The following is a 23216-nucleotide window of genomic DNA, read 5'->3' on the forward strand; positions in this document are numbered from 1 at the left end:
ATGTTCAAGATCCTCGTCTGTAGAATACAGTTCGCGAAGTCTATCCCAAACTTCCTTTGCCGTTGTGCATGAGCTGACCAACCTGAAGGTGTCTGACTGAAGGGCGAATCTGATCAACCTTAATGCCTTGATATTGCACTGGAATTTATCCTTTTCATCTTGCGCAATATCTTTAACATCCTTCAACAGGTCATTGTACTCCTTTTGAGTTTTGATAATCCTTGACGTTGCAGAGTGAGAAAAAGGTCCATTAATGATTGCTTCCCATATGAGGTATCCATTATCCTCAGATCCTATAACGTAGTCTTCGAAGTGATGCGCCCAGACTTCATAATCATGGGTATATAGGATTGGAATCTTCGTGGTTGAACCGATGCTGTTGGAAATATTGATGGGGTTTGATTGCGACTCGTCCATTATGATCGAAAAACCTGTTTAAAGATCAGACTTGTAATAAATCAGATTAGGGCAAAACAATAAATATCAAGATACGTCAATAATGAGATGACGGCTCAATAAATATCAGTGATTGCGGAAAAACCCTAATTTAAACCTTTTCACAGAAAAGATGTGTATCGATTACACAGCCTCCTACTCTGATACCAATTGATGAGATTAAAACTTAATCTTGAAGATCGATTAGATCTTAAACAGGTAAATAAATATTTAAACAGTAAGAACGAATGCAAAATAAAGAACAACTCAACGATGAATCAAACGTGTCGAATGATTAAAACAAAACCCTCAGAAGAGCTCGACTAAGAACATCAACTGTAGAGGATTAGTAGGTTACAAGAACGATAAAGAAATCTGTAATTCTATCGTTATTCTCTAGATCGATAACCTAATATGCATGCAAGCATATATTTATATAATAAACCTAAAAGGCTCTCGGTTGGACAGGCCCATTACCAAAGTACAAAACAAAAGGTTTAATAAACGAGCTCAATGACGCAATCAATTAGCAAATCTTCAACCCAACACTGTTCAATGAACTCACCAAGTCCATGAGGGGACTCGACGAGTCCAAGTGAAAACTCATCCAACTCGTCGAGTTGGTTCTTGCACTCGACGAGTCGGAGGCCCTGAGTGCAGAATTTCGATATTTATAAGTATATATATATATATATATATATATATATATATATATATATATATATATATATATATATATATATATATATATATATATATACATACAAGATTAAGTCAGTCTTACCGTTAGTAGGCCTCATTGATGAAGCCGGTCTAAAAGGGGGGGTATAAGGTTGTTGCCTATAAAATGGCAGATTAATGAGTGTCCACTCTCACCCACCTCTTCCTTGACCGACGGAGGGTCGTTAGTGAAACGGGTAGGATAGGACACTAATTTTTATTAAGTATAATGATTATTATAAAGTAAGTAAATGTTTTATAAATTCCTAATCTTAGTTACTTTAAAAAAATGTGAATTTGGTGCTAACCCATGAAATTAGACTTTGTACCTTACCAAGTCGTTAGTGCAGCGTGTGTGGTTAACCGGCACACTAACATGAACTAGTAAGAGTGGCAAAGGGTAACTTAATGTTTATCATAAATTGGTGGAGCGTGTGTGGTTACCCGACACATCGATTAGGTGATAAAATTAAGGGTACCAAGTTAATTTGCATGGTTATTCACACCTTCTTTTGTGATCCTCGACATCCAAGTCACAAACTTGAAGGGCACAATCGAGATTTAAACATGCCATTGAAAAGTTCAATGAATCTCAAAAGAATCTAGGAATTTCAATTCATTAAAACTTAATAATTTATTTCATTGTTCATGGTGGGAATTGGTGAATCGTCATTCACTTACCTTCAAATATTTTGTATCTTGGATTACGACATCCCTTGTCACACCCCCAAACCTGAACGGCGGAAACATTCGGTGGCGGAGGACATCATGTACAATATCATAACAATTGAATAGTAAAGAAAGTACACACCACCATAATATATATTTGAAAAGTTTACATGATTGTTGTATTACAAGTTTCAAAAGTCAAATACAATATGATGTTCCAAAAGATGTTACTAACGCCAGAGCATTAGTCCCGAAAAAGTAGTTGCTAACCTGGTGTTTAACGATTTCCTGAGAATACAAGTTATTTCAAAGAAAAAGTGTCAACAATTATGTTGGTGAGTTCATAAGTAGATATTTGAGTAAATGCGTGCAATTCGAAAGTGTGCGTTTATTTTCCAGAAAATCCAACATTTTCTTATAAAAGTGTGTTATGAATCGTTGATTTGTATGAAATGAATATATTGAACCAAAAAATCCTATATTTTCCTAAAGTTGAAAAGTAGTCTTAAATGCCCAAGACTGTAACTTGTAAGTAAATATGTCATACTTAAAATAATGATGTATAGTTTTATTAGTAAACAAAACTATAGGAAGCTTGTATTTTCACGTAAAAATAACTATAATATTACTTTTCCTGTAAAAACATAATACCATAATAATTGTCTATCCTATGAGTTTTCATAACCGTACTATGATGGATTTTCCTGTGGTGACGTTCTTCAGGCGTCGAAATGTTATGACACTTGTCACCATTAACCTGCCAGTCTGGCTGTAGCTAACAACCAGGGTGTGGGATCCTCAGTCCCGTATTGATCTATACATACTTATCACGTTTTCCGGACGGGAGACTCTTGTTATAAAATAGGGCTTTCTAGTGGTACCTTGATAGGTATAGTGACGACGAATGTCTCACGGATTCTCAATTAAGTTATGTATTCTTTAAATATATATGAGTGATTACTGAAATGATTACCGTTTCTATAGTGTTGACAAAGGCATAATAATGAGTTGTATTTCTTTGTATAAATGTAATGTTATAGTTGAAATGGTTACCCATGGTATGATGTAGTATGCAAACATATAAATAAAACGTATTTCTATTTATAAAACATATTGTATCCCATGAGGGTAAAGTTGTGATGTGTGATGTTTTGCATGTTAACAACTTCATATGATAGTTAATACAATAGTATGAAAGTATAGCAAAAGATTGATGTTTTCACACGAGTTTAACCGTATGTTTACTTGTATTTCCACCCCCCCCCCCTAAAAATGTTTAAAAGCAGTTAAAAAGCATTAAAAAGCGTAGTGATATGAGTATGAACTCAGTTGGTAGAAGTGACAATCTGATGAAAATGATACTTTTCTCGAGAAACACATCAACCGGAAAGAAGTCGATTTCTCGGAAATCTCCGGGATTCGAACTTTCGTCATAGCTTTCATATGAAACTGGGGCATCGGGGGGAGTATTAGCAAGGACATTTTAAAGTAATAATAATACGGAAAACTCTGTTTAGTTGTCCTTCAGTCTCGTATGTAGGGGGAGTGTACCAAGGACATATCAAAAGTTCTAAGATTAATGTTATTGGTCCTTTACTCTCGTATCTAGGGGGAGTATTATGAAGGACATAACTCAAATCTTAGGTTTAATGAAATCAAATATAATATTAATACAAAACTTTCTAATTTATTAGTCCTTCACTCTCGTATTTAGGGGAGTGTTATCAAGGACGAATCTAAAGTCCTGAAGTCCTTCACTCTCATATCTAAGGGGAGTGTTATCAAAGGACGTATCAAAATTCTAAGATTAATGCTTTTAACAGAAATAACATGGAAAATCATTTGTGAAATATAAAATACGACTTTTTATAAAAAGTTTCACAAACCGTATGGTAATTAATTCTGCAAGTTAAACGGTTGTCCGATTCAATTTCCAGTGTTAAAAGCATACGAAAATACGAACATAACACATGAAATAATAAGTTTTGAGTAGAATAATTTCTTGTACTTTTGCTTGTATCCCCCCTAAAAACTTTGAAAAACATTGAAAATGGGTAGGGGTATGAACTCACCAATCGAGGAATGTGTCGGTTTGGATGTTAAACGTCAGTTCGGGGCTTGAACGCATGCGAGGTTCCTATGTAATATGAAAAGATATAAATTTATATCTAATTAGGCTTTGGACTACTAATCAAATATGAATAAACACTTCGAGACGCGAAAACACTTCATTACAAGTGTTTGGAGTGACCCGGTTGGCATCTATGGATGTGTATGGCTTGGATATGGAGTATACTCTTCAAGAGTAAACTCCTAGGGAAGTTTACGGCCCTAATGACCAACTGCCGATGAGTTTACGGCCGTAAAATCATGGTGGGGTGTTCTAGGGTACTAAATGGTCTTACAACTCTTGAGGGTTAATGCTAGGCTTGGTTTTATGGCATTGGAAAGGGATTTGAACATCATAGGGACCATTTGAGGAGTTTACAGCAGTAAACTAGGAGTTTACGGCCGTAAACTCTTATGTGCCCATTCAAAGTGTGTTTTGGTGGTCCTAGGTCAATACCAAGTATTTCTAGCTCAATATACAAGTCATGGGGTGAAATTAGGGCATCATTTGACTAAGTTATAGGAGTTTACGGCCCAGGAACCTATCCTTGGGGGGTTTACGGCAGTGAACTCCTAAGGGAGGGGTTTTTATCAAGTTTAAGGCTCCTAACTCATTTGTGGTTGCTTCTAGACTTTATTCCTAGGCTTAGGAGGTGTTTAAGGGGCTTCTTAACACCTTAAAATGAGTTTACTGCCCATGAAATGGTGTTTACCGTCCAAGCATGTTCTTGGGCTGTAAACTCATGTTTACTCCCTAAATGTTGAGTTCAAGGTGTTCCAAGTCCATTCCAATAAGTCCTTAAGTCATTTCCAGGCTCCATAAGTGATTTGGGAGGGTTTTGGGGCTCAAAAACCCCTTTTATGTGTGTTTGCGGCCCAAGACTATTCTAGGGACGTAAACACATGAGCATGGTCCTATTTCATGGTTTGAAAACGAATTTGAAGGCTAAGGATGCTAATCTATGAGTTAGGGTAGTTACCTTATTGATTTGAGGCTTGAATTGGATCACTTTGGATCAAAAGCTTGGATTTGAGGAGAGAGAGTAGAGAAAGAGTGAAAAAGGATTCAAATGAGGTATTTTGAACTTTATATATGGGTTGAGTTTGAGACACGGTGGAATTCTACCCGATATTGACGTTAAACGAGGCTTTTGGTCGCACCTGATTAAGTTGTCGTAACCCGATATGGTCGAAACTAAAAGTTTTCTGAATAATAATTTGGGATGTTTTCATGGGTTTCTAACGTATTTGGACACCCATTAAGTCATAATAGAAGTCTCGAAAATAATGACTTAATTTAAAAAAACTTAAACGGAAACAATTCGAAAAAGATGAATTTTATGGACGGAAACGGGTTACGGCGATGAAGCAAACTTCGGGTTGTCACATTATCCCCCCGTTAGAGGGAATTTCGTCCCGAAATTCAAAATTTAGATACGAATCAAGGATTTGGAAAGAGATATGGATACTTCTGATTCATCGGATCATTGCGCTCCCAAGTGAACTCGGGTTCTTGCTTGGAATTCCAGCGAACCTTCACTTTCGGGACGCGGCTTAGTTTCGTATGTTTAATCTCTCGATATATGATTTCGATTGGTTCTCCCATGAGGTTTAGGTTTTCTTTGATATCGGTCTCATCAAAGGGATTACTAGCGTTTCATCGGGTAGGCACTTCTTAAGAATAGAGACGTGGAATACCGGATGGATGTTGCTACGTTCTGAAGGCAGTCGGAGTTTTTAAGTTATAGGATCGATCCTAACGAAGATCTCGAAAGGTCTTATGTACCTCGGGTTAAGGTTTCCACGTTTTCTAAAGCGTATCGTTCCCTTTCTGTGGGTGTCTTCAATGCCGACTAATTCTTTATCGCCTAGATACTGGAAGGGTCCACGTGTATGCCTTCCCCACTTACCATGTGAACAGGGAAAATGGTTAGACCGAAGGGCATCACTACGATCTCGTAGTGATCATATCGAGTCCTGAATGCCGTCTTGGGAACATTATTCTCGAGAACTCGTATCTTATGGTACTCTGACCTGAGGTCTATCTTCACGAAGTATTTGGCTTCCTGAAGTTGATCGAAAAGGTCGTCTATTCGAGGAAGAGGATATCGGTTCTTGATGGTCAACTTATTCAGCTAATGGTAGTTGATACACATTCGAAAGAAACAAACAATACCGGGGTCCCTCAAGGTGAGGAACTCGGTCTGATGACCCATTTGTCGAGCAGCCCATTGAGCTGACTAGATAACTCCTACAATTCTGCTGGCGCTAGTTGATTACAGGGGTTTGACTACGAGGGTAGCTCCAGGAATTAGATCGATGCGAAAATCTACTTGACGTTCGGGAGGAATTCCTGGAAGCTCTTCGGGAAAGACACCAGGAAAATTGCAGACTTCGGGGATGCATCTTCCTGTTTCTTGATGGTCACATAGGCTAGGAATTTATGGCACTCCCTTCGGGGAAACCTTTTGAGCTTTGATGCATGAAATGAGGCGAAGGTTAGAATTAAGTTTATCATCATAGATTATGAGGGTTTGACTAGGGGAAAGGTTGAGATGGATAGATTTCTCGTAACAAAGGATATCAACATGATCGAGGTTCAACCAATCCATGCTAATGATAACATCAAATCTCTTAATGAAATACCGACATAAGAAGAATGATCGCCAAGGGTAAGGGTACAACCTATGAATATATCGCTAATGTCCTCATTCTCATTGTTAGTCATATCGACGGTAGACATTTCGGTTACTAATAGAGGATGAAGATTAAGATGATGTTTGAATGCATAGATAACATATTCTCTTTCAACAATATAATCGAAAAAGATTGCAAGTATAAGGGCTGTCGAGGAGGAATATACCTGTGGCAACGGTGGGATCGGCGGTTGCTTCATATTGTCCTATAGCTAGGACTCTTCCAGTGTTGCCAGCTGTTGCTGTCTTGGGGCAGTTTCGCTTGAAATGCCCGACTTCGCCGCAACCGTAGCAGGCACGAATGATACCCGCTCCATAAGCTTGATTCGTTGATTGGGTTGGTGTCTTGCAATTTTTCGCAGTGTGACCCTTTTTGCCATAGCTGTTACAAAATACCTCTCGACATGGACTGGAACTGAGGTGATGATAGTTGCACTTGTTACACAGAGGGAGGGTACCAGCATACCTACTGGTAGGAGTTTGAGCTGTGGATCCGACGGCAGAGACAGCAGCAGGGGAAGTAGCAGCACGGACTGCCACCATTTGCTGCTTCTTCGAGGACTTCTAAGAAGGCTGACTCTTCTTCTTTTTCCAAGATTTTCTTTACTCACAACTCCTCTCTGTCGGCTCAGGAGTGGTGGCTACTTCCTCTAGATCATCATTATGGTCGATCAGGGTTGGCGCTAGGCATTTGGCGCTGTCGTAGGTGTCTGGCTTCGCATCCAAGACATTTCCATTGGTTGGCTGGGTCAACCCCCAAATAAACCTCTCAATCTTTTTACTCTCCGGGGTAACCATTCCCGGACAAAGTAGCGCCAAGTCATCAAATCTTGAAGTGTAAGTGGCGATATCGGAACCCTTCATCTTTAGGTTCCAAAGTTAGTGTTCTAGCTTCTGCATTTCGCCCCGAGGGCAGTACTCTGCAAGCAGATGTTCCTTCATGGCCTCCCAACTCATGGAATTGGCTACAAGTAGGGTTAGGGATTTGACTCGGCCGTTCCACCAAGTCAGGGCTTTATCGGTGAATGTGCAGGTAGCGAACTTCACCTTATTCGATTCAGAGCAGGAACAGATTTCAAAAATAGATTCGATTTTCTCGAACCATCGGGTTAGGGCAATGACACCTCCAGTTCCATCGAAAGATGTGGGTTTTGCGTTCATAAAGTCTTTATAGAAACACTCCTTTCGGTGTCCCTAGCCACCGTCCTGGTTTTGAGATTGGGTACCACCTCCTGGACCATCGGGGTTCATTTGAGACATTGCGGCTACCACTGCGGCAGTAACAACTGCCTGGAACATTACGGGATCAAATTGGGGAGGAAGTGGTGGCGGAGGGTTGTTGTTCTTTTATTTGGGTCTCTTTCTTGGAGGCATCTTGATCTAAAAGGATCAGGAATGAGAGGATGGTAAGTCTTATGAATTGAATCAAGAGATTTGATACAAGGGATATCTCATAATGACAGATATAGAATTCTATTAAGTGATAAAGCAGGAAAGAGTTATCAAAGCAGATAAACTATCGCTAAAGGAATGATTGAGGAGCAATGCTGGAATGAGGATTTCTATAACGAAGTTGGCTCTAGAAATACTCCCATAGTATTTCATGTTTCTCTGCGATGATGGCTCGTTGTTTGGGTATTGGGTAAGTTTTAGGCATGCTGAACACCACAGTCACTCCCAAGCACATGTTGGCCGTGTCTCGGATGAATATAGTTGATCATGCTATATTGACCCTAGACACGACTACATATCTACCCACGTTTAACGGTAGCATACAACACCCATTTACTTATGTTTTGTTCTACTTATCATTACGGAATCCGGCAGTTAGGTATACTTGTATAATTTTTGAAAATACTTATATTTTAAAGTATACTTCTAGTTCAGAGCACTTAGGCCCCTTAGTGTTTATAGTCTTATACCATGTAAGGTTTGGTATACTAGTTCACTATAAACAAGGGACTGATACCAATCTGTCACACCCCGAAACCGAAGGCGGAAACGTTCCGGGGCGGAGGACCTCATGGAGTATCACAACCAATGTACATAGTAAGCATAGTAAACACAAAACTTTACATTACATAGATTCATTTACATTGTCTGAAAAAAAAAAGAGTTACATGTGTTATACATACATACATACATATATATATATATATATATATATATATATATATATATATATATATATATATATATATATATATATATATATATATATATCATATGAACAACAGTTAAGACGAGTCTCCTATATGCTCCGTCTTCTCCAAAAGACCGCGGGATACCTGTCTAACGTAAACCTGAGAATACAAGTAGTTTGAAAATTAGCATAAAGCTGGTGAGTTCATAAGTGGTTTTGTTTTCTGAAAAATGAACATGCTTACTTTCGGTGTTTTGAGAAGTTATGATTCCAAGAAAGTCCCATATTTTCTTATATGTATAGTTTAGTTATCCATTTGTTACACAGTTTGGTTAAAAACAAGTTCAGTTATTCCAGGAAAAACCCTTATTTTCTTTAAAAAGTTTGTGGTTGGTTATCGAATCTGAATGTCATTTATAAGTATCTTCCCTACTTAATGTGTGTGCGTGAAGTTTCCTGAAAGTCGGTTACCCTTGAAAATTACATTAGTTTTAACACGTATAAATAAAACTAATAAATAAGTATAAAGTTTTCATAGTCTTGATTGCGAGTTCCATAACCATACTACAGACTAGATAAGGCTCGGAACGGGGCCAAAATCTTTTTATGACTTTTGTTACCCTTGAACCTTTTGGTTCGACTTTAGCTAGCAGCCAGGTGTGGGATAGTCAATCCCGTATAGATCTATACACTCAAGTCACACTCTCCCTCCAGGAGATTCTGGTTACAGGCGTAGTCCTACACTCTCGTATCTAGGGGGAGTGTTACCAAGGACGTGTCTCCAATCTTAAGATTAATAAATTTTAAAAGTTTTCCTTTACTCTCGAATCTAGGGGGAGTATTACCAAGGACATTTTAAAGTAATAATAATACGGAAAAATCTGTTTAGTTGTCCTTCACTCTCGTATCTAGGGGAGTGTACCAAGGACATATCTAAAGTTCTAAGATTAATGTTATTGGTCCTTTACTCTTGTATCTAGGGGGAGTATTATCAAGGACATAACTCATATCTTAGGTTTAATGAAATCAAATATAATATTAATACAAAACTTTCTAATTTATTAGTCCTTCACTCTCGTATTCAAGGGAGTGTTATCAAGGACGGATCTAAAGTGCTGAAGTCCTTCACTCTCGTATCTAAGGGGAGTGTTATCAAGGACGTATCAAAAATCTAAGATTAATGCTTTTAACAGAAATAACATGGAAAATCATTTGTGAAATATAAAATACTACTTTTTATAAAAAGTTTCTGAAATAGTATGGTAATTAATTCTGCAAGTTAAACGGTTCTCCGATTCAATTTCCAGTGTTAAAAGCATACAAAAATACGAACATAACACATGAAATAATAAGTTTTGAGTACAATAATTTCTTGTAGTTTTGCTTGTATCCCCCCCTGAAAACATTGAAAATAGGTAGGGGTATGAACTCACCAATCGAGGAATGTGTCGGTTTGGATGTTAAACGTCAGTTCGGGGGTTGAACGCGTGCGAGGTTCCTATGTAATATGAAAAGATATAAATTTATATCTAATTAGGCTTTGGACTACTAATCAAATATGAATAAACACTTCAAGACGCGAAAACACTTCATTACAAGTGTTTGGAGTGACCCGGTTGGCATCTATGGATGTGTATGGCTTGGATATGGAGTTTACTCTTCAAGAGTAAACTCCTAGGGAAGTTTATGGCCCTAATGACCAACTACCCATTATTTTACGGCCGTAAACTCATGGTGGGGTGTTCTAGGGTGCTAAATGGTCTTACAACTCTTGAGAGTTAATGCTAGGCTTGGTTTTAAGGCATTGGAATGGGATTTGAACATCATAGGGACCATTTGAGGAGTTTACGGCAGTAAACTAGGAGTTTACGGCCGTAAAATCTTATGTTCCCATTCAAAGTGTGTTTTGGTGGTCGTAGGTCAATCCCAAGTATTTATAGCTCAATATACAAGTCATGGGGTGAAATTAGGGCATCATTTGACTAAGTTATAAGAGTTTACGGCCCAAGAACCTATCTTTGGGGGGTTTACGGCCATGAACTCCTAAGGGAGGGGTTTTATCAAGTTTAAGGCTCCTAACTCATTTGTGGTTGCTTCTAGACTTTATTCCTAGGCTTAGGAGGTGTTTAAGGGGCTTCTTAACACCTTAAAATGAGTTTACTGCCCATGAAATGGTGTTTACCGTCCAAGCATGTTCTTGGGCCATAAACTCATGTTTACTCCATAAATGTTGAGTTCAAGGTGTTCCAACTCCATTCCAATAAGTCCTTATGTCATTTCCAGGCTCCATAAGTGATTTGGGAGGGTTTTGGGGCTCAGAAACCCCTTTTATGTGTGTTTGCGTTCCCAGGACTGTTCTAGGGCCATAAACACATGAGCATGGTCCTATTTCATGGTTTGAACACGAATTTGAAGGCTAAGGATGCTAATCTATGAGTTAGGGTAGTTACCTTATTGATTTGAGGCTTGAATTGGATGATTTTGGATCAAAAGCTTGGATTTGAGGAGAGAGAGAGTAGAGTGAGTGAAAAAGGCTTCAAATGAGGTCTTTTGAACTTTATCTATGGGTTGAGTTTGAGACACGGTGGAATTCTACCCAATACTGACGTTAAACGAGGCTTTTGGTCGCACCTGATTAAGTTGTCGTAACCCGATATGGTCGAAACTAAAAGTTTTCTAAATAATAATTTGGGTTGTTTTCATGGGTTTCTAACGTGTTTGGACACCCATTAAGTCATAATAGAAGTCTCGAAAATAATGACTTAATTTAAAAAAACTTAAACGGAAACAATTCGAAAAAGATGAGTTTTATGGACGGAAACGAGTTACGGCGATGAAGCAAGCTTTGGGTTGTCACACCGGGACAGGAAAAATCTGTTAAAAATTCATAACTTCTTCATCCAATGTCCGCTTTTGTCAGTCTTTTTACCGTTGTACTACTATTGTCGAGATCTTTGATTCTCGTTTAGGTTGTGTCGGCAAAAAGTCGCTCGATCTCTAATTCGAGTTTTTAGCTGTCTACTACTATATTCGAAAGTTAGAAAAATCATAACTTCCTCAGACAAAGTCAGATTTGGACATTCTTTCTATATACGTTTATATTTTAATGATATCTACGACTTTCATTTAGATACCTAAGGCTAAAAAGCATTTCATTGAAATTTTGCGTTTTATGCTTAATAGTGTTTTACCGGTTTTGTTGCGGATCTTCGATTGGTTATATCTTCTTTGTTATAACTTGGATTTTTGTGTTCTTTATATTTTTGAAAACCTTGTTATGATATCTACCACTTAGTACATCCAAATTGGATTTTTGAACATCTAATTTTTGATGTTATTTTTATTATCTTCAAAAGTATTTTACAATACTTGACTTCAGATAGTTACATTGACTTGAAATACCGGGTTGTTACATCATCCCCCTGTTAGAGGGAATTTCGTCTCGAAATTATGTACAAACTAAGTTTTTATGGACTAGGGAATAGTTGCTGGTACTTTTGTTTCATCTGATCTTCTCGCTCCTAAGTGAATTCAGGTCCCCGCTTAGCATTCCAGCGAACCTTCATTATTAGTATGCGACTTTTCTTTGTTCGCTTGATTTCCCTATCCATGATTTCAGCAGGTTCTTCCATAAAGTTAAGATTGTCGTTCAATTCGATTTCCTCAAGTGGAATTACAAGGGTTTCATCAGATAGACACTTTTTCAGATTAGACACGTGAAATACAGGATGTACGTTGTTAAGTTCGAGTGGTAGTTGGAGTCTATAAGCTATTGGACCAATTCTTGTAGTAACTTTGAAGGGTCCAATGTATTTTGGGTTTAGTTTTACACGCTTCCCAAAGCGTATCATGCTCTTCCAGGGTGAGACCTTTAGTAGGACATGGTCCCAAACCTGAAATTCCAAGGGTTTTCGTCTCTTGTCAGCGTAACTCTTTTGCCTATCTCGTGAGGCTTTCAGTCATTTACGAATTTGAACAATCTTTTCAGTCGTCTCTCTAATGACTTACGGGCCAGTGAGAGTGCTATTAGGGACTAGACCTCTTGCCAACTACGTGTCACCCACTTCCGCCCAACACAGAGGTGATTTGCACTTACGGCCGTAAAGGGCTTCAAATGGAGCAGTCTTGATGCTAGTGTGATAGCTGTTATTAAAAGAAAACTCAACTAATGGTAAGTGGATGTTCCATGCTTTACCAAAGTCTATTACACAAGCCCGTAACATGTCTTCTAAGATTTATATAGTTCTCTCACTCTATCCGTCAATTTGTGGGTGATAGGATATGCTCACATCTAGCCTTTTTCCCAAGGACTTCTGTAGTGATTGCCAGAATCATGAAGTGAATCGGATGTATCTATTTGAGATAATAGATATCGACACTCCATGAAGTCGCACGATATCCTAGATGTAAGTCCTTCTCAGTTTTTTCCATCTTACCGGTCTCCTTGATTGGTAAGAAGTGAGCAGACTTCATTAACTTGTCAATGATAACCCAGATGGTATCGTGACCACATTGCATCTTGGGTAGTTTGGTTATGAAATCCATGGTAATCTGCTCCCACTTCCACTTAGGTATTTCAGGCTGTTGGAGTAGACCTGCAGGTTTTTGATGCTCTATTTTGACCTTGGCACAATTTAAGCACTTGCCAACGTTGGTGGCAATCTCTGCTTTCATGTTTGGCCACCAGTAGAGTTATTTGAGATTTAGATACATCTTATGTGAACATGGGTGTACGGAGTATCGAGTTTGTTGTTATAGGTTGGAAGAGGTTCATAAGTTGGCGGTTAGCACGAAGGGTCTTTCTTTAGCACATGGAGCTAGTATAGTGAGGACTAAGCAAATCAATGTCGAATGGCGATGTCGAAACTTCCCACCGTAGCAGGTGTTAAGTCAATTAGGCAAAAGTGCTTGTTAGTGTGATGGTGCATTCTATGTGTATGTTTTTAGTGCTTTAGGTTTGTCCTTTTAGAGCCTTGTACTTCGTTTAGCGATTACTTGCGGACGGGTGTTTCGATAATTGAAAATGATGAAAGTTCATAATATAACCCCTACAGTAAAAAGTTAAGCTTTGTATAACCTACCGTTGTTTACAGGGTTCTAGAATAGTCTCTCCTACGGTGATCATCAGTATTCTTCCATCTTCGCAAGAGTTTCTTATTATTGAGCAATCCTCTAGAAGTGTCCAGTTTTACCACATTTGTAACAGCAAGGGATCTGAGAGGTTGTTTGTGCCAGTGCTCTACAGAAACGAGTAGTGTGTCTTTTCCTATTGCAGTTCCTGCAATGCATCTTCCGACAAGCTCCCATGTGATGAAAGTTACACTTATTACATTTCGGAAGGTTTCCAACATACCGCGTAGTAGGTGTTGGAGTGGTAGGTGTTGTGGCAGCATGATCATCAAGTTTCTGTTGTCCTCTCAAGGTCTCTTGTGTTGGTTGTTTCTCTTTCTTACTCCACGATTTTCGCTTATAGTCGTCCCTTTTTTTTAGCTCAGGAGTGGGGGTAAGGATCGTTGCATCTTGTTGTCTTTTGGTAGATCCTTGATTCGAACTGCCCCCTTTTTAATTCTAGAACTTTTGTTTCGTGTTACTAGGTTTGTGGGTTGGAGTATCCTCGCAGGTGGACACTCGTTCGTTTCCTTAGTTGTCACAAAAATTTGAATTGTTGACATCGTTCCCATTTTTACTAGCGTTACTTGCGTTGAGATGTGCCATGATGACTGTCACGGCGACTGTGACCGCAGCTTGAAAAGTAGTTGAGTCTATATGCAGGAGTGGTGTTTCTTTGGTTGGTCAGTTAGTTTCATATGAAGACATAATTCTGTTACATGGTGTAAAAAGAGTTGGTTAGCTAACTACGATTGTTGTTAGTTGAATTCTATAAGTACAATTTTCTCATCCTGCTATTCGGGTCTTTTATGCTTCGATCTACATCCTTATGATGTTTTTATGGTAAGGAGTTGGAATAGGTATCATATCTAAGTTAATTTTTAGCAAAATAGTGTATAGATGTTGAAATCTTGAGTCGGTCTGGTTTCATGGGTTTTAGAAGGGGGTATCTCTCTTACTATTTCTAGTTATGAAGAAGGAGGTGATGTACCTATCACATAGTGCGGGTAATAGAATTACCAATTCACTATGTAATATTTTTTATTGATTATTAGTATGACGCATCAGGTTCTCTACCACCTCACATGTTTCACGAGTGGTTTCCTCTGTTCTCTGTCCTATTTTCGGTGGTAATGATTTGTTATCTCTGGGTATCTATATAGGGTGTCCATGATTTTTCTCAGGCATGTTGAATCTCTGTCATTGTTTTGATTGCCCTAGTTGAAGTTGTAGATGTTGGGTATTATGTGTTGCGTCATGGGCTATTCTTTTGCATATCCGGTATTGGGCTTGTCCAAACGTGATTATAGATTAGGGTTACGTATTATATATAGTGCATGCATGTATGCCTTAGTACGAGAGTCATTGATTATCTTTTTCATTGTAACCCTAAACATCTCTTCAGTAGAAGTTCTTAATCGAGCTCTTCTGAGGTGTAAAGTTTAATCATTCGACATCATTCAAACCATTCTTGTGTTCTTTATTGTTTTTCTGTTTGAATCTATCGATCATTAAGGAATATTATTCCAATAATTGGTATCAGAGTAGGAGACGGTGTTACTTATACGCATCTCTTCTGTGTGAAGAATTCTTTAGGGTTTCCGCTTTTATCAACTATATAAAGATCCTCTACTTTAAGTTGACAACCAGGTCAAGTGTTTGATAAAAACCCTAATCTTTAGATTACAAGTCTGATTCTAGCAGATCTAAAAAACAAGCTCATCATGCCACACGACCACTCTCATGCCAATCCTATTAACATCTCAAACAACATTGGATCCACTACAAGGGTTCCTATTCTTCGCACTCAAGACTACGAAGTATGGGCACATCACTTTGAAGATTACGTGATTGGATCTGAAGATAATGGCTATCTCATCTGGGAAGCTATTAAGATTGGTGCATTCATCCATTCTGGAACAAACAGGACAGTAAATACTCAAAAGGATTATAATCAGCTTTTATTGGAAGTAGAAAAGATACCAGAAGATGAAAAAGATAAGCTAATATGAAATCTCAAAGCTTTAAGGATGATCCGGTTTGCCCTACATGCAAACACGTTCCGTCTGGTTAGTTCATGCTCTACTGCAAAAGAGATATGGGACAGACTGAAAGAACTATATTCAACCGATGAAGATCTAGAGCACTCAATACAAGCCTTGTTGCTCTCTGAGTTCGGTGCCTTTGCTCAAAAACCTGAGGAGACTCTTCTTCAGACGTTTGATCGTTACAATCATCTGCTCAACAAGATGATGAAGCATGGTATTGAAAGAAAGGAGATTGAACAGAAAGTCACGTTTTTGAATGGCCTAAGACCTAAGTGGATGGCAGTGGTCTCAACTGTAAAGGCTCATGAACAGCTCAAGTCTTACTCGCTGGCAAAACTGATGGGAATCTTAAAATCCCATGAAAGCACAATAACAAAAGAAGCGAAGGTTGTGTCTAGCATGGGATCTTTAGCCCTTATCTCGAAAGGAAAGAATGTGACGGAAGAAGATGATGATTCAGATTTGTCTGGGTGTGATCTTACAAGTGAAGAATATGCAATGATGGTCTCCAATCCAAAGAAGTTTGCAAGAAGAAAATTCCCTGCCAATAAGAACCGAAACTGGAAAGGAAGCTACAACTCAGAGAAGGTGAAATAAGAACTGAAGAACGTCACTCAAAAGGATGATGATAAGAAAGAAAGCAAGCTGGAAGGAGATTCCAGATACGATTGCAATTACTGTCACGACAAGAACCACTTTGCCAAGGACTGTATGTTGAGAAAGATGGCAGAGAAAAAGGACGGTGAAGATGATGAAGCCTATTACCAGCGAAAGTTGGATGAAATAAACAAAAAGAAAGCAACAAATAGTTCAATGAATGATTTCGTTGTGCAGGAGAATCTGGACAATGATGAGTTCGGTTGGGAAGTGCCTGATGGTATCTGCAGAAACAACAACCGAAGGTAAGGATAATGAGCCAAATCTGCAAAGACACAAGTGTTTGCAGCCAAGCTCGTGAGCAAAACGATCAACGACTGCAATCATTTGATCAAAAAGGTACAATCCATCCTAGAATCAATGAAAGTTCCTATCACTAATTATGAAGAAGAACTAAACGAACTAAATTTAAATTTTCCAACTTAAGTGCTAGTCTCATGCAAACCCGACTAGCTAATTCTAACCTAACTGATCAAATCAGTAGGGAGTCTTCCAAGAGTGAGAAAGGAGAGCATGGATACAACTGACGGTGCAAGAGTTAGCTAGGGCTAGTGATGAGATTATTTATTTTCAAAGAGACAATTTAAAGTTTTTGAAACAACGAAATGTTTTCTGTTTAATTGCAAAACACTTATACACTAACATAACTCAACTTCATCTAGATTGTGAAATATGGAAAAAGCTTCATAAGATGATTTTACCATTCCTTGAATTTAAGGAGGATGAAGTTATTGCTGAATGTGAATCAATAATGTCCCCTGACGAAATTTCACTCACTAACAAATATGGACTGGACAAAATTGAGACCTTTATCAACTCTAAAGAACACAAAAGTATGCTTAAAAATCTGTTGGATGAAAATGATAGGTTGAAAATTAAGTCCGACACGATACGAACATTTGACTCGTCACATGCCAAACTTTGTTCAGATCATAAAATAAAAGTCGAAAACCCATCAAAATTCGATGAGGAAAGTGAGTTGAGAAAAATATCAATGGAAGATGTAGTTGATTGTTATGAGTTCTCAAAGAACGAAACCGAGAAAGAAGAACCCCTTATATCCGAAAAATTTGTTGAGTATTCTCGCTTGTTGAATGACAAGTCCAAGAAACTCAAAGAGAAAGTAGTGGTTTATCAGAAAGTTCAAACCGTGCCAAATCAGGTTTATGCAGCCACAGTAGTCATTGGAAAACAAACAGCAAAACTAAAAATCCTGGTTGATAAAGACAATGTTGAAGGGTGTGATAACTATTTCTGGTCTGCTCTTATCGATAATGCTGACGAGACTGTCGGTTTGTCAGAACAAACCTCATAGAGGGTAAAGGGCAGATATGTAGCAGAACCAATCAACAAACCCTCAAGCTTTGAAAAACCAAGCACTAGTGGAACCAAAGATATACCGAAAGAACTAGGAAAGAAACCGGAAGAATCAAAGAAAACCTTGAAATTATCTCCTAATTCAACCGAAACTCAAAAGAAGAAGCAGCAATCAAGCTTTAACATTCATAAATCTCAAAATAACTGGTTGAACATTAACGGGAAAGAAACCGGAGTAACATGAAAAATCTGAGTGAGAGAAAAAGGTTTTGGCAGTCTCAGAACCCTAACCACATCCCTACTTAGAAAGAAACAAATGTCAAAGGAAGTGACAAATTCAAAAACAAACAGCAGTGTAGTTTCGGTCCAAACTCTTATTATTCTTGAAACAACAAGCCCAACTTTAGTACACATTCAAATCAGAACCGAACTTCAGGTTTCAGTTGTTCTACCAAGTATGAGAACCGAAAGTCAGGTTTCGGTTATACTCCAAATCCTCAACAGACTCATTCAACGAAGGACGCTAAAGGAAAGGGACAAAGCTTGATTCTAACACTGACATAAATAATACGAAAAATTATGACATACCCACAACTCAATAGAACATTTCAAAACCATCTAACCTTACATCATCTGAAACACTAAAGTTTAAACAAGATAAAAATAAAATTAAAGTGTACACCATTAAAAGAAAAGATGAAACAACTTTAATAAAAAGAGCTTATTTAGTTGATCTTTCTGTTGTTATTCCCTTCTCTGTAAAATACTTACCTGGGCCCAAGAAACTATGGGTTCCTAAATTTGCTTGAATTTGCTGGTTATCAGTGACGAGTAGTTCGATGATGAGTGGTATATAGATAGTGGCTGCTCGCGTCACATGACAGGGAGAAAGGAAGAATTGAGGGAGTTTTGGTCCCTTAAGGATGGTGGATGTGTAAAGTATGGCAACAACTCTTATGGTATGATCAAAGGTTATGGAATGATAAGCAGTAGAGATTTCATAATTTGAAAAGTGGCATATGTTGAAGGATTGCAGCACAACCTCATAAGTGTATCTCAATTGGTTGAGGGAACCGGATTGAAAGTCTCCTTTGATGATGAAGGCTCATAAATTATTGAAAAACAATAAAAAAAGAGTCTTTTAAAGTCTGAACGAAAGGGTGAAATGTACCCTCTTAATCTGAGTCCAATTAAAGGGAAGCCGGCTATATGCCTGTTGTCCAAAGCTAATTATGATGAAAGCTGGTTATGGAACCGACAATTATCTCATCTAAAACATCAAAGTCATTAATAAGTTAGTGCTTGGAAATCATGTTCGAGGCCTCGTTCTGTTCATATTTGACAAGGAACACCTATGTGCAGCCCGTGAGAATGGAAAACAAAGCCGAAAGAGCCATCCAACACGTATCAACACCAAGATCATTGAAACTCTTGAACTCTTGCATATTGATTTATGTGGAACTTCGGCTATCGAAAGCGTTGCTGGTAGTAAGTTCATACTTTTCATTATCGATGATTTTTGTCGTTTCACCTGGGTTTACTTTCTTAAACAGAAATCAGAAGCTACTCCCAAGTTAAAGATGTTCATCAAGCAAGTGGAACTGCAACTACGAAAAGTGGTAAGAAACATCAGAAGCGACAACGGACTTGAATTCAAGAATAAAGAGTTTGAAGACTTTCTGGCCGATAAGGGAGTATCTCATAACTTCTCTGCTCCCTATACTCCACAACAGAATGGAATCGTTGAAAGACAAAACCGTTCCCTTTGTGAAGTAGCCAGAACCATGCTGAGCTTCGCTTCCCTCCCATTATACTTCTGGGCGGATGTTGTTGCTACTGCTTGTTATACCTAAAACAGATCTTTACTCAACAAGCGATTCTCAATTACTTCGTATGAGATTCTGAACAAAAACAGATCTTCACGTTTGGTTCTGCTTGTTATACCTAAAACAGATCTTCACGTGTTTGGTTCAAGGTGCTTCATTCTTAACTCTAAAGAGAACTGCAACAAGTTTGATGTTAAAGCAGATGAGGGAATCTTTCTGGGCTATTCACTCACTTCAAAGGCTTCTAGGGTTTTGAATAAAGACTCCAAACATATTGAAGAAACCTATTACGTAACCTTTGATGACCTCTACATAAAGAAAGCTCAAGCAAAAGAAAGTGCCACACGGGAAATTTTTCCTGAATAAGGACAGGTCTCGGTTCCCATTTCAAATTTGTTCGAAGAATATATAAGGTTATTTGATGAACTAGAAAAAGCTACACACTCAGAGGCGAATGCAGACGACAACAAAATCGACCATCCGAAAAAGATTATCGAAGATGCTGCGAAAGACATGGCAAAGGATCCTACAAACCAAGCTAATGATCAACCGTCCGAAAAACCTCCAAATAACAGTGCAGTATTAGAGGGGGAGAGCTCATCTGTGTCTCATCCAACCGAGCAAGAGAATCCAACTCCAACCGGGGGGGGGGGGGGGGGGGGGAGGATCCTGAACCTAACAAGGAAACCACTTCGTCATCTGAGGGGGAGAACGAAAATCCGAATGACAAAGATGATCGATCAGAATCTTAAGTAGAGGTAAATGCAGAGTTAGATCCTACCTATGACCCTAACTATCCTTGTCTAACTAAGTGGACTAAAGATCATACCAAATCACAAACAATAGGAGAATCATCTGAACGCGTTCTTACACGTTCTCAACAGAAAGCGAAACAAACTACACTATTCTCTCACGTTAAATTTTGCATGTTTAATTCGTTTGTCTCCAAAATCGAACCAAATACGGTCAATATTGCACTTGATCATGATGATTAGGTGCAGGAAATGCAAGATGAACTCCATGAGTTTGAACGCAATCGAGTTTGGAGATTAATACCCATTCCAAAGGATGCGTCTGTGGTAGGCTTGAAGTGGGTATTTAGGAACAAGATGGACAAAAAAGGAAATGTTATTAGGAATAAGGCTCGTCTAGTGGTAAAAGGATATTGTCAAGAAGAAGGAATAGACTATGAGGAGACCTTCTCTCCTGTAGCTAGATTAGAATCAGTTCAAATCTTTCTAGCATATGCTGCTCTTAAAAACTTCGAAGATTTTCAAATGGATGTGAAATGTGCCTTCCTCAATGGAGAACTAGAAGAAATAGTGTATGTTGAGCAACCACTCAGGTTCGTAAATGAGTAATACCCTGATCATTGCTATATATTGGATAAAGCTGTGTATGGATTGAAGCAAGCGCGAAGGGCTTGGTATGAAACACTAACTCGTTTTCTAAAAATGTCTAAGTTTAAGCAAGGTTATATTGACCCAACCTTCTTTCGCAAGAAAGAAGGCAAACATCTTATGATTGTATATATTTATCTCGATGATATCATCTTCGGCTCCACGAATCCTAGCTTAACAGCTGAATTCCGGAAGCTGATGGAGACTGAATTTGAAATGAGCGCAATGGGTCCTATTAACTTCTTTCTTGGATTAAATATTAGACAGGGACCAGAAGGCATTTTTATTAACTAGGAAGCTTACACGAAGAATCTATTAGAAAAATTTGGAATGAACGGTGACTCAAAGATGAAGGTTCCTATGGCATTTGGCACTAAGCTAACATCATCTCTCGAAAAACCTGCAGTCGACATAACTCTCTATCGACAGATGATTGGATCGCTCATGTATCTAACTGCCAGTAGACCAGATATTATGTTCTCTATCTGTTATTGTGCCAGGTTTCAAGCCAATCCAAGAGAACCTCACATGGTGGCAGTAAATAATATTTTTCACTATTTGAAGCGAACCTCGTCGCTCGGTCTCTGGTATCCAGAAAAGTCAGGTTTGTTTGTTTAAGCCTTTTCTGATGGTGATCTGGGTGGATGCGGTCTGGACCAAAAGAGCACAACTGGTGGATGCCAATTTCTTGATGGAAAACTTGTTAGCTGGAAGTCAAGAAAGCAAACTTGCGTGTCCTTTTCAATAGCCGAAGTTGAGTATATTGCTGCTTCGTCATGCACCTCACAAGTAATATGGATACAAAGCCAGTTAAGAGACTATGGACTAAGTATGAAGAAGATACCTCTTTATTGTGACTATGAAAGTGCAATACGAAAATGTCACAATCCAGTGCAACACTCAAAGACCAAGCACATTTCACTAATATATCATTTTATCAAGGAACATGTTGAAGAAAGGAACGTAGAAGTCCATTTCGTTTAATCATCTGATCAACTTGCTGATATATTCACTAAAGCCTTACCTGAAGCAAGCTTTAACAAAATTTTACAAGGTTTGGGAATGATGAAAGCAGAGTCAGTACCGAATCCTCATATCTCTCACTAAAAATTAGACAAGCGAAATAGAGCGACCGCTCGGTCGATTTCGGGTCCAGATTTTTCTAGAACCAAAATGAACCGAATGCTCTGTCTATTTCGAATCCATAATTTTTGGGAATCGAAATGATCCGAATGCTCGGTCCATTTCGGCCCTGGAACTTTTTGAACCGAAATGAACCGAACGCTCGACTTATTTCGCTTCATTCTTTTAAGATAAGGTTTCGGTTGTATATTATGCTTATTCTTTGAACTTTTTTTTTGGTGTCTTGTGCTACAATATTCTCTTTCTCTGTTTTTCCTACTTTTCAGAAAACTTCAAAAATCCAAAAATATTTTATTTTTCTGTTTTTCTTACTTTTCAGAAAACTTCCAAAATCCAAAAATATTTTCTTTTTCTGTTTTTCTTAATTTTTAGAAAACATCCAAAATCCAAAAATATTTTCTTTTTCTGTTTTTCTTACTTTTCAGAAAACTTCAAAAATACAAAAATATTTTTTATTATTATTTTGGAAAGAGTCTTTTTTTGTTTTTTTTATTTTGTTTGTATGCATGGTTCGCTTCTTTCTGTCCATTCTCTAGGTGTCGGGCATTTCATAACTACAAAAGTTGGTGTGAGGCAGTTATGGTTTTCTTATCTTGAACTAGTCAAGCGTCCCTAGAAGCATGCTACTGCATGTAGACTGAAGCCTCAACGACTATAAGTGAAGCCTTAATGAACTGATTCTACCTACCGGTTCATCCCAATCAGGCTGCTAAATTCACTTCCGTCCTGAGCTACCTTTCTCCTATCGAATGAGTAAGGAGACTTCTGCTTTGTCAATCTTATTTAGTAGAGGTACTTTCGGTTCTTTCAACCCCCCCCCCCCTTTAAAAATTTCTCCATCACATATCGTTTCATAAATGTAACCCTTGAGACTCTCAGACATAACCACTGAGGTTTATGGTTACACAAACTCCGTGATTATGATCATGGATGCATACACCACG

This window comes from Lactuca sativa, chromosome 3 (assembly GCF_002870075.4).
Source record: "Lactuca sativa cultivar Salinas chromosome 3, Lsat_Salinas_v11, whole genome shotgun sequence".
Taxonomy (NCBI): Eukaryota; Viridiplantae; Streptophyta; class Magnoliopsida; order Asterales; family Asteraceae; genus Lactuca; species Lactuca sativa.